This window comes from Pelobates fuscus, chromosome 5, assembly GCF_036172605.1.
Source record: "Pelobates fuscus isolate aPelFus1 chromosome 5, aPelFus1.pri, whole genome shotgun sequence".
Classification (NCBI taxonomy): domain Eukaryota; kingdom Metazoa; phylum Chordata; class Amphibia; order Anura; family Pelobatidae; genus Pelobates; species Pelobates fuscus.
Genome location: NC_086321.1, coordinates 63,202,752 through 63,215,294, shown reverse-complemented (window position 1 = coordinate 63,215,294; position 12,543 = coordinate 63,202,752). Strand labels below are relative to the sequence as shown.

At 37.6% G+C, this 12,543-nt stretch overlaps 1 protein-coding gene across 4 annotated transcripts in view; it reads right to left on the bottom strand.

Annotated features, from left to right (window-relative positions):
- Positions 1-12,543, bottom strand: part of WDR7 (WD repeat domain 7) — a 344,145-nt gene that overhangs the window by 247,038 nt on the left and 84,564 nt on the right. The window lies entirely within an intron of this gene.

Here is a 12,543-nt window from a genome sequence, read left to right as displayed (position 1 = left end):
AAACAAAACAAAAACATTAACAAAACCATGCAAAAAGAAACTCACATTAACCCAATATGAGATTGGAATCCAGCAACATTAATATTTAGGTACCATAATCTAAATGTCTTACTGCTACTGGAAAACTAAGCTCGAACATAAATGAATTATAGCTTCAAATGTTCAAAATAACCATAGGCCATATTTTGAATAAGGGTATGTTTGGTGAATATAGTAGATAAAGAAAATTGAGAAACAAAAAGAAAGACAGTAGAATTCAGTGTGTTCTCTCTCTCTCTCTCTCTCTCTCTCTCTCTCTCTCTCTCTCTCTCTCTCTCTCTCTCTCGTTTTATTTAATCTAAAAAATTTTTTTAAATCCTATTAAATTCAGTAGTCTGGTGACAAATAATATTATATATATCCCTCCCTGCAGCTATACAACCTAATCTAACTATTTAAAATGTTTATATATTTTTTTTATTTAATCTCTAAATCTCACTCTCTAATATCAAAACACATACTATATATATATATATATATATATATATATATATATATATATATATATATATATATATATATATATATATATATACACACACACACACATATATATATTACATATACACATACACACACATCAAAATTCAAAACAGTAAATTTTATGCTTGCATAACTCGGGGAAATTTAACGTATTTTGCTCTCTAAACATCAAACTAAATGCTTTCTCGATCAAATATATAGGTAGACAAAAAATACCTATCCTTTTTACATAAAACAAATAAACCTAGATTTTTACTTTAGTATATGTTGATAAGAAACACAATGTATTGTCATTTTGAAGCATATACTAATGGAAACACTGACAGAGCGAAAGGCAAACACACACACAAAAATCAAAACAAAACACTGTACATAGAGTATGCAGACTGTAGTGACACTTTATTATTAGTAATGATATCTATGTGACTGCTGGACAGATGATTCACCATCTTGATCATTTTGAATGTCAAAAGTGTTGGTCCTGATTTGTCTATACAAAGAGTGTAGCTGGTGGAACACAAGTAGAAAAAGCTGCTTAGCATGGACATGAAGCCTGGTCAAAAGAAAAGGAAGAATCCTAGGTCTGTTTTGACCCCCTGTGCCCTTTATAAGCTGCGCTACAGGACAGAAAGCAGCAGCTGGGGAGGAGGCGAGGGTAAACAAAGGGTGCTGCCATCCATGGGGCTTTTAGCAATTCTAAAAAGACAAACCAGAAGATGGACTAGTTCCACAAAGATACAGGGCAGTGAAATGCTTTGTAGACCTGATGGGCTAGAACAATATTATCTCCATTCAGCACGACACGCGTTTAAAAAAAAAAAAAAAAGGCCGCCCACGCTTCTCGATTAATAGTATATGTTAAGTTGATTCACACTGACAAAAATGCAGAGCTGCAGTGGGATTTACAGGAACCGTATTTAGAATCCAAACACCTGCTGCAAAAGTTAGATGATAACTCCAGGATTCTGGGTAGTATGTTGGGTTAAAAAAAAAACAACAACAAAAAAACCTTACTTGTTTTGTAAGAATGCCAGCACTCTACAAATGTTTTGGCAAGTGCTTTTCATTATTTCAGGCCTCAATTGGAGTACCTGTGTTTTCTCATTATTATTGAACCAAGCAATTGGAAACATGCCTTTCCATTGCGATCTATTTGTCAAAATACTTCATCCAATGGGACAGAAACTAATTTAAATGCAGATTATGTATTTGATTTTTTTTAATTTTCAATAATTTTAAAATATTTGTTTAGGTTAACACAGGGTTGTTGTTATGCATCACACTGAGGAATTGTAAAATTAGTGCCAATGCAAAGTTTGCCAACTGTATTTTGATATAAATTAAATTCAAAGTGACCTTTTGGTGATTTAGTTTGCATGTGTATTTAGAATTTATTTCCCCTCCAAACTGAATGTGTTCCTTAATCAGTTTGGTTTATTGGGATTTAAAAAACAAAACATCAGATGTTCTTCCTAGAGGATTGCAGGTGTAATCTCATTCAGAAGCACTGGATGTACAACCATCATCCGGTTTAAATAACAATCTATTTTAGGTTGAAGATTCTAGTCATTGCCTGTCAGCCACTAGAGATGTGCGAACTGGAAAATGTAAAGAAATGACGCCAATTTATTTGTAAATCTCCATGGGCAGCATTGATGCATCAAAATCCCTGAATTAAGGTTAAGTTAATCTGCTGCCTAGAATTCCTCTTAAAACTTACGTTTTATTTATTGCATATTTTAATGCATTAACTATTTGAGTTATTTCTAGCATGGAGTGTTCCTTTACTATAGATAAGTAGAGATATAGAAAAGTGACATTTTATGTTTCAACACTTAATAAAATACGTTTGAGAAATAACGCTAGACCGTAATGTTCTTTTCCCTCTGCCATATCGTTATGATCAGAACTACATGTAGTGCTATTCTATGAGGTCAAACGCATGTAGTGGTGGTGCTTTGGGGGGGGGGGGAGGGATAAAGAGTTTTTTGCAACAGATGCCAACCACTATTAGAGCTTATGCCACTGCTCAATTAATAATTGGTCTTGTGCAGGTCTGTTAGTTAAACTAATGCTTAATGTAATCAGAGCTTCTTTAAAAATCAAGCCAAAGAAGTGACAAGCAGGTATCTTTCCAGCTCACGTTAAAATTGCCGAATGCAGCATGGGCTGCAATTCATTGTAATTGCCTCACACATGCACCACACTGTGAGAAGCAGGACAGCATAGATCAGCTAGTCGTAAGTTTAACATCTCAAGAGTTACACATTAGTCTACCATACCATGACCTGAATCACAAGTATGGCAACCTTTTTATGCCTTTTCCCATTACCGTTACTCCAAGCCATGGGGAAAGCCACCAAATCACTGGGTTCTACGACTTGATGTACAATGGAATGTTCAAGTGTGAGAAACAAACATTCTGAGTAAACACAAAACATAAGAAAATCCCGGAACTCGGGCCCAGCTGTTTCTGTATGACGGTGAAAGGTTAGGACGTGAAAGTTACTAACCCGTTAATGATAGTGACTTGAGCTACTACATCCAAATCCATAATGTGAACTCTTAACTTTTACTTTTAAAATAAATGAATAATATGAAATTAATTCTTATTTCTAATATCCACCAAAAAGGACACATGCAATTCAGGACAGCTGCCAAGCATTAGAAGATGGCTTAGAGGATTAGCCTATGATTATTAAAAATGCATGGCAATCTGAGAACTATAGCACTAACTCAGCATGACCCGAAACAGCAGTGGTGCTTTTTGGGGCAAATTCATAAGATCAGGTCCAGATTCTATAAAATTTCATTCCAAAAGCCCATGGACCCATAAACCTCCTTCAGCTAGTTAAAGGCGGCATGTTCTACATTATCAGACTATAGGTCACATTTGTCAGGGTAAAACAGGAGAAATCAGACAATATCAATGTGATATGTATAACCACAGTTGCTACTGTTCTTTAATTCCTTTAGAAGAATGAAGACTTCTAATTAGAAATCGCAGTTATGAAGACTTCTAATTAGAAATCGCAAAAAAAAACAAAAAAAAAAAAAACCTAACCACTAGATCTTATACACCGTTTTCTACAAATAGCAAATCCCCAGAGTCTGAAACTTCCTGGTGTGAGATATGCCAAAACTAGGAAGTAGCCGACAACCTGTCAGTAAATACAAGCTTTTCCAACGTATTCAGTTGGAGTGGAGCATACACCGTAAATGACTGTCTAGCAAGTGTTTATTTAATGTGTAGTTTAGCACTTGGCAGCAGTTGCATTCATCAGAGAACATGAACTAAATTATAGCCTAGGATGATGGCTGCTCTAGCAGAGCAGACACCACCTTCTGCCAGCTTGTTTGAACTAATAACAGTATAATCGGTGAGCAGGCAGCCCCCGACCACATCAAAATATATTATAGTGATGAGAGTTATCTACTTATACCTTTATATTTGCAATCCAAGTTAGATATGCAAGATATCCAGCTGCATCGGGTCCTGGTGCTTACACTCCATCTATGATTACTGCTAAATCTTTAATTCAGGTGTAAATCACATTTATATTTTACTGGGTGCAGGTTCTGCACTCTCTACTATAAGGATTTTAAAGAATGAAAGAGGGGAAAAAAAGAAAATTAAAAAAAAGAAGAGGAAAACAAGCCGTTTCACCCATGAAATTTTAGCAGCCACCTTGCCCACATAGTAGATACTGTGCTACACACCTTATAGTTAACAAACTACCGTAGTTGAATTTTGTTAATCAATGCCCTACCATCGAACTGAAGAATATTTTGCCATGCGAGTATTCACTGCTACATATATTGGACTGTGTACCATATCAGTTTCTCTCATTGTAAATGGTTTTTGTTGGTTTCACATTTTTACAGAATGGAATTATTGCTTCTTTCTGGATTTACCTACACTGAGTAAAGCCCGAGTGGGCTCCTTGTTGTTTAGCACGGCCATCCATTCACACCTGCCCTGTCTTTGCTTCTATTCAGCACCCAACCATTAACATTTGATTGGCTGTAAGCAGTTGCTGTGGTGAGTATACAGTCTAACACCACAAGCAACAGTCTTCTGCGGCATCAGCAGCCGCCAAATACGTGCTACTGTTCACACTACTAACAGATCACACACTTCCTTGACCTGAAATGAACCAATAACCATCCCAGTCTCAAAAGAGATGACACTGCTACAGATTTACTAAAGATAAATCTTTCATGGCTGCAAGACCCTAAAAACATGAGTGAAGATTTTTTTGTTTTTGTTTTTTTAAACCTTACTTTACCCACCTTCATGATCATCTTATAAACTGAAAAAAAACATGCTATATCCAAATTACTGCCAACCACAAGAAAATCTGTTGCAGTCCATTAGTTAAAATATTCACTAGCCCCTTATGTCAGCCTTAAAATCTAAGATCCAAAATGTTGTGCATTGATAAACTATCTGCTATAGTGCGCCACATCACATACTCTTTTAAACGTACATGGGAACCCTGGACTTTCTATATAAGGGGTTCCCGGTTTTAAATGGTCTGTTGTGGAAGGGGCAGGAATCCAAAAACAAGAAAATGTGTTTACCCCTCTCTATTTTCAGTTTATCTATGTCTTAATTAATATTATTATTATTATTATTATTATTATCGCCATTTATATAGCGCCAACAGATTCCGTAGCGCTTTACAATATTTTGAGAGGGGGGATGTAACAATAAATAAGACAATTACAAGAAAACTTACAGGAATAATAGGTTGAAGAGGACCCTGCTCAAATGAGCTTACAGTCTATAGGAGGTGGGGTATTAGAAACATTAGGATAGGAAATATCAAGTAGAAGTGAAGCAGAGCTGGAGGAGAGAGCAAAGCACTATCCCATAGGAGAGCAAGAGACAGGTATGTAAGGGAGAGATTACTCTGGGAGGCCATACGCTTTCCTGAAGAGATGGGTTTTAAGGCCCTTCTTAAATGATTGAAGACTAGGGGAGAGTCTGATGGCAGTAGGCAAGTTATTCCATAGGAGAGGAGCCGCCCGTGAGAGGTCCTGCAAGCGTGAGTTGGCCGTACGGGTGCGAGCAGCGGTCAGGAGGTGGTCGCGGGCAGAGCGGAGGGTACGAGGAGGGGCATACCTCTGGATCAGTGAAGAGATAAGAGGGGCTGGAATTGTTCAGTGCTTTAAATGTATGGGTTAGCACTTTGAATTGTATGGGTTAGCACTTTGAATTGACTCCTATAGGATGATCCCATCCACCTTATACTACACTGCCTGTCTGTGTACACTCCTGGCTGCTTTTTGTTCATTGTCATGATCCACTGATCTGTCAGAAAGAATATATAAAAAAAAAAAAAAGTCTCCAGTTTCAAGTAAGAAAAAGAACAATTGTGTGCTATTCCAGGAGAGCCCAGATGTAGAACTACAACTCCCATGATGCTTTGCATGATTTTAGAATTTAAAAGCATCATGGAAGCCGTCATTTTAAAACATCTGGGGATCTACCTATGGGGTACCCCTTCTAATATTATATCCCTAAAGAAGTATACAAGTGGAACCTAGCAAAGTCCTGATCAGAGTTGGTAGGTCAGATAGCAACATATGTTCCGAAAAACACTTATTTACACATGGAGGATAATACTGTATATACATTAGAGCAAATAGACTGAAAGGGAGAGTCTCAAGAAGGACCCCATACACATTATGATAACTAGACAAAGACTCCCAGAGGTTGTCACATAAGTTAGGGCAAATAGCGACACTCAGGGAGCTGAACACATCAATTGGGGCACCGAGATCTAGATTCACAGAGGATTCCACTTAAATCAGGGCAAAGAGGGAGAGAGACTGACAGGCATTCAGAGGCAGTGCCAAATGTTTTGTGCAAGGAATATTTTTCATATATAGCCAGCAAACTAGCGTGTTTTCCTCTATTACACTGGCAAACGTCTGGGAATTGTTACAGAATGACAGCCCATTCTCGCAGTGTAAAGGAGAGCAGGTAAATGGCTCATCACCTGTCAGTGAGTTACTGGCACACTTGGTATGCCACTGCACAGCCCTGTGGGGCAAGAACTGCTTGAAAGACAAGGTGATACTAGTTTAATTCACGTTTTCTCCAACATTATACATGAGAAATTCTGTTACACAATGTAAATAGTAAATGTTAGCTATAACAGGAACACTGCTATGCGACTGCTATGCAAATGTACAGATGTAATGATAATTCATTGGAGAGTCCAACAGGCAGTTGCTTTTTAGGAGTTAAATTGTAAGAAAATCTGGCCAAGAGGGGAAGAAAACCAAACCACAAACATGATCTGCTGTTATCTACTGCCCCCTAGTGGTAAAACATTTGCAACTGCAGTAGTTAAAATATATATATTTTTTCTTGGATTACAATTTGCAATTATATAACAGTTTCCCAATTCTGTAAACAAAAATAAAAAAAAAGATCCCATCAAGAATCATTTTTTTTTAGATTTCAGTAATTCTAAAGTCAATATTGAACCACAAAATCCCATTGCATGATAATGCTTTTTTATAAATACTACAATTAATTGTATCTATACGTTTAATATCTACTAACCCCTAAATGACAATGGACATCGGTATGCATCTGCTGTCATTATGCACCAATGACATACAATGGACATCCCCACAATCAAAGAGACCAGACCCAGCGATGTCCATCAATGGCAGCCATACTGGGGACCTCTACATCCAAGAGTACCTGAAGCACTGAGGCTGCCGGTAACAACTTAAATTAACGTCTGTTTACTTACAAAGAATCACTGTGACAGATTCGATGTGACAGTGGTTCTAAACTGTTCGTTAAAGCAGATCCCAAGCTGCTGCAGTAGCGCATGTCAAGATCAGCTCTCCCTGACATATTACTGGGCTTACTGAACATTGAATCAACCCAGTAACACTGAATGGCTGGCCCGATCTCTCGGGAGCCAATCACTGTGGTGACAAGCCTCAAATGTCCATTAACTGCAATTGGTTCTCACAACGATCAGTCTGTCTTAAGGGCCAATCTACTGAATAGTGCACTGCTAGGATTAGGGTCAAAATAGATCCAACATTTGATGCTGGCCAGTATGGTGACACAGATAACATCACTTTATCAAAAGGTGTCAATAAGGAAGCAAGCAAAGGGGCCCGTGAAAATAGAGACATGTCTCCAATTTGATCCTATAAATTATCTAAAAATCTGGTAAACGTATACTTGTAGTGTACTCGGGAGATGCATCAGAATATAAAAGCAGGGGTCTCTGCAGTAGTAGGTCACACAAGGCCTGTAAATCTTACCAATTAACATTTAAAATAAGCAAATAAATAAATACAAGTTATAGCTACATTTCAAAGAAATATGTCATGAAATCTTATATAAATGCTAAAGTATAATTTTAATGCCCCATATTAAACAGCCATGTTGCCTTCTTTTGCAAATGACATGCCATAGCAGAGTTAAAGAGTTAGTGCTTCTATTGTGCCCCCAAAAGGGGCATGGGCCCAGTAAAACAATCCATGAAAATTGGAAATCTGAAAACTAAAATTGGCATATCTGAAACTTAACCCTAGAATGTCTCACAAATTTGGAAAAACGTCTGCATTTAAAGGTCTTGTTGTAGCTGGGGACAGGAGTAGAGTAAAAAACTGGAGTTTGTATAGTAGTGGGGCACAGTCTGAAATTCCCCATGAAAATGAAATGTGTGTGAAAACACAATAAATAATGATACCAATGAACAAAACCAGCAGGTTTAGTAGAGATTGGTTAAATAAAAAATGTGAAAATGCTTGTTTTTAAATACCTTTAGGGTTCTAATTTCTACAAACATACTTTTGTTTAGCCATTTTGGATTCTACGAATGAAATGTTATACTTTCAGCAGACCAAATGTTGCAGATATTTAGCTCTAATACCATAATTCTCTCCTTTTTACATTTCTTCTATACCTTCCAAAACTAACTGAAATCTTTAGACATATCAAATCTATTTTAGGTTATATAGCTTCAGTTACATTGTGTAGACGTTATAAGAAGCAAAATAGGTAAAACTGTTCCCAATTATTATCTTATGCTTATTTAATGTTGTGTTATGTATACATTTGGGGTATCAGAAGAATGTCCTTATCAGTTCTTTAAACAAAAAATATACCGTATATACTCGATAAGTCGAGTTTTTCAGCACATTTTTTGTGCTGATAACCCCCAACTCGACTTATACTCAAGTCAGTGTCTGTATTATGGCAACTTACATTGCCATAATACAGGCAGGGACCGCCGGGCTCATTACAAGCCCGGCGGTCCTGTTGGGGGCTGGCAGGAAGCTCTTACTTACCTTCACAACAGCTCCTGTCAGCTCCCTTCTCCTCCTCTGTCAGTTCCACTGTAAGTCTCGTGAGAGCCGCGAGAGACCACGAGACTTACAGTGGAGGAGAAGGGAGCTGACCGGACCGGCGCGGAGGAGAGATAAGGGAGCTGACAGGAGATGCGGGAGAGGTAAGTAAATGCTTCCAGCCAGCCCCCCTCCTACAGCCCATCCATTGGAACACCAGGGAATGAGAGCCCCCCTCCCTGGCCAGCTAACAAGCAGGGAGGGGGGCCGAAAATAAATAAATACAAATTTAAATAATAAAATATTAATAATAAATAAATAAAAAATAATAAAATTAAAAAAATAATATAGCAAAAAATAATAATATTACAATAATAATAATTTAAAAAAATAATATAAATGCCCCCTCCCCCACCAAGGCTCTGCATCACACACACAAACACACATTGCATTCATACACACACACACACTGCATTCATTATATACACACACTGTAAATTAATATTCAATTAATATAATTTTTTTGAGATATAATTTTATTTAGAAATTTACCAGTAGCTGCTGCATTTCCCACCCTAGTCTTATACTCGAGTCAATAAGTTTTCCCAGTTTTTTTGGGTAAAATTAGGGGTCTCGACTTATATTTGGGTCGACTTATACTCGAGTATATACGGTATATATTGTATATATGGGTGTTGAACGGTCAACTGCATGGAATCTTGGGAAAACCTCAGTTGCTAAAGGGTTAGTTACCTGTATAACACTGGGCAGTACCAGAGAACATAACACAATTTATACAATACTAACATTTGCTTAATCTGCATATTTTTTACCTTCTTCTTGCCTTTTCAGTCTTTGGGAAAATGCACATATAGGTTTTAAAATATCCACTAAGCACCATTGCTCTCCTATATGAATTGTGAAAAAAATGTGACTGTTTGCTATTTGAAAGCTCAATTTAAAATAATATTTACAAAATGTACTACCATCTATTTCTAAGCCACCTCTAATGGCAAGTTTAAAAATTGCAAGTAAATCAGAAGACATTTCTAAATTATGGCAGAATTAAAGGAAACTCCAATGTTAATAAATATTCAGTTTAATCGTTTGGTGCTTCTTTTACCCCCTTACATGCCAGGTTCTCATCTCAAACAAAGATGACCGTTTACTAATCTTATCCTCGAGCGGAGAGTCCTCTCTTGCCATTGCTCCACTTCGCCCAACAGCCGGGTGAATGTCAATGACAACAGTCTCTGCTCCCCTCAAGCCCCAAATGGTGCCTACAATTGCTGCATATGTGGCGATCGCCCAATAGAATGCTTCTTATAAGAATGTATTACTAATATAATCTAATAGAAGCTCCAACTTTCGCTTAAAATATTGATCAAGTGGAGTGAACATTTATAGATTCCTAAATCAATTCATAACAGCGTTGACTTCTCTTGGAATGGCACTTCTATGATTTGGGAAAAGCAAGCAGAAATGCTTTTCCTGTCTGGTGTATCCCCCTGTAAGCAAAGAAGTCACCCATGTCCCATACAAGTAGGGAATGATAGAAAATGGGGATCCCCCAGCCTCCCTATTCTAAGATAATAGGATGCAGTATAAGGTTAGTAAAGTTGTGCTCTCCTTTAGGTTACAGGTGTGTGCGTAAATATGAAAATTGGAAGACCAGAGACATACTTAATGGTTTACCCCTGCACCGTTAACACAGCTAGCTTGTGACAGGTACGGACTAATAATTACCGGGGATCATATACCTCTATATTGTAACGACCACAGGACTACTTCACTGTAACAACATTGTTGAAAGTATTTAGAAACTAGCCTAGATCCCCACTCCCTGATATCCATTCTCTTCCATGTGAGGAAAACATCAATGAGAACATTTAAAGCAATGTTATCTAGTTTTCTAAAATTCTTCATTTTCCATTTACTTTTTTATTAGTGAATCTAGCTTCTCTAGATCCACAAAACACCACCTGCAGCATCTGAAAGACGGCAAGCTACTCCGTTATCTAACATGGGACATGGTGACGTCACAACTCCATGGACTGTAGTACACTATCCAGAATACCGGAGATGTGACATAACCGGAGGCAGAGAAAGCAATAGTAGTTTACGGGAACAGAGAAAGGCAATTAATTAGGGAAAGCAATAGAGATTATAAACTGGGGGACAGTGGAACGGAAAATAAAAATAAATAAAAATTGGTGAAGAGGGGAGTCACCCACTGAGGTCATGGGTACTGGGCATATAAGTGTGATGTAAAAAAAAGGAGACTAATAAATGAAGGGATGGGGGGGGGAATATAAGCATTATCTAGGAGGAGAGGAGGGAATATCAACTGTGGGAAGATAAATAAGAAAATCTTGCACGAAAAATAGCTCAGTTGGCGAATTTAACCACTTAGGTTATTTTGCTCAAAAGTTTACAATTCCTTGTCAAGTCTTCAGTCCTTGCAGTCTAAGCAATAAGCTATCCATCCAAGACGCAGAGGTCTGTATCAAAGAATATCTTGATGTAAACTTGGGATTAGTCGGGACACTGAAATTGCAATTTATTACCAGCATACCGCTGTTTTGAAATGTCTATGGTCTCTTAACCTGACACCGTAAAAACGTTATCATGTTTTCAGTCAAGTATGCCCTTGCACAATACAAAATCAATAAAGAGTAACAATCAGAGCAGAATCAAAAGCCAGTGTCGGGTCACAGGAAAGAGAATGAAAGTCTATAACCATAGGGCAAGAAAGATCAAGTCAATCAGGCTAACACAGAGTGAACCGCAGAAAAGGTCAGCTCGGCTGGCTCGGCTCCACAGAAGACGCCCCCAAAAAATTGGACATTATTTACTTGGGAATACTGTCACTGATAATGTGCTTGTACCAATGTTCATTAGACCAAAGGTTTCTCGCAGCAGGACACAACCGTGATATACAAGAACAACTGTATGCACTTTGCAAGAAATAAACTGCAACTGCTAATGATGAGAAAACAAAATGTGCTATACTAATGCCAAACACACTACAATAAAATAGCTGTTCTAAGAGGAAAGCACTCAAAGAGTGTAAACCCGTGAAAACACAGTGAGGGACACGTGACCCCTACTTTTATATTTAAAAGCTTGTAAAATGTATTCCAGGAAGCTTTGCCATAAATGGCACGAATTTATAACTTAATGCATACCCCATAAAGGGGGGATGTCTGATGAACGGTATAGCACAACCACAAACAGACACAGCTTTTAGTAGATCTATTAGCAAGATGTTTCCAACTGAAATTAGCTACAACTGACCGAAAATCCAGCTTACTGGGGAGGGCTGTCCTCAACATGCCCAATTCTGCAAATCTAACTAACAAAAATTATATATAAAAAAAAAAAAACAAACAAACAACACAACAACAAAACTTCCTCTTGTGAAATTACATTTAAAAAATGCATATAAATTTCAGAGGAATTACAGGTTGTTGTTTTTTTGTGATCCTGATTAAAGGATCACTATAGGGTCAGGAACACAAACATGTACTCCTGACCGTATAGTGCTAAACCCACCATATAAATGTTTTAAACTCACCTTGTTTCCAGCGTTGTTGAATGTGACATAATCAAAATGGCCATAGGGAAAGCATTGAATTGACTAAAATTGGCACGGGGGCGGGACCAAATGACATTTTGGCCAATCAA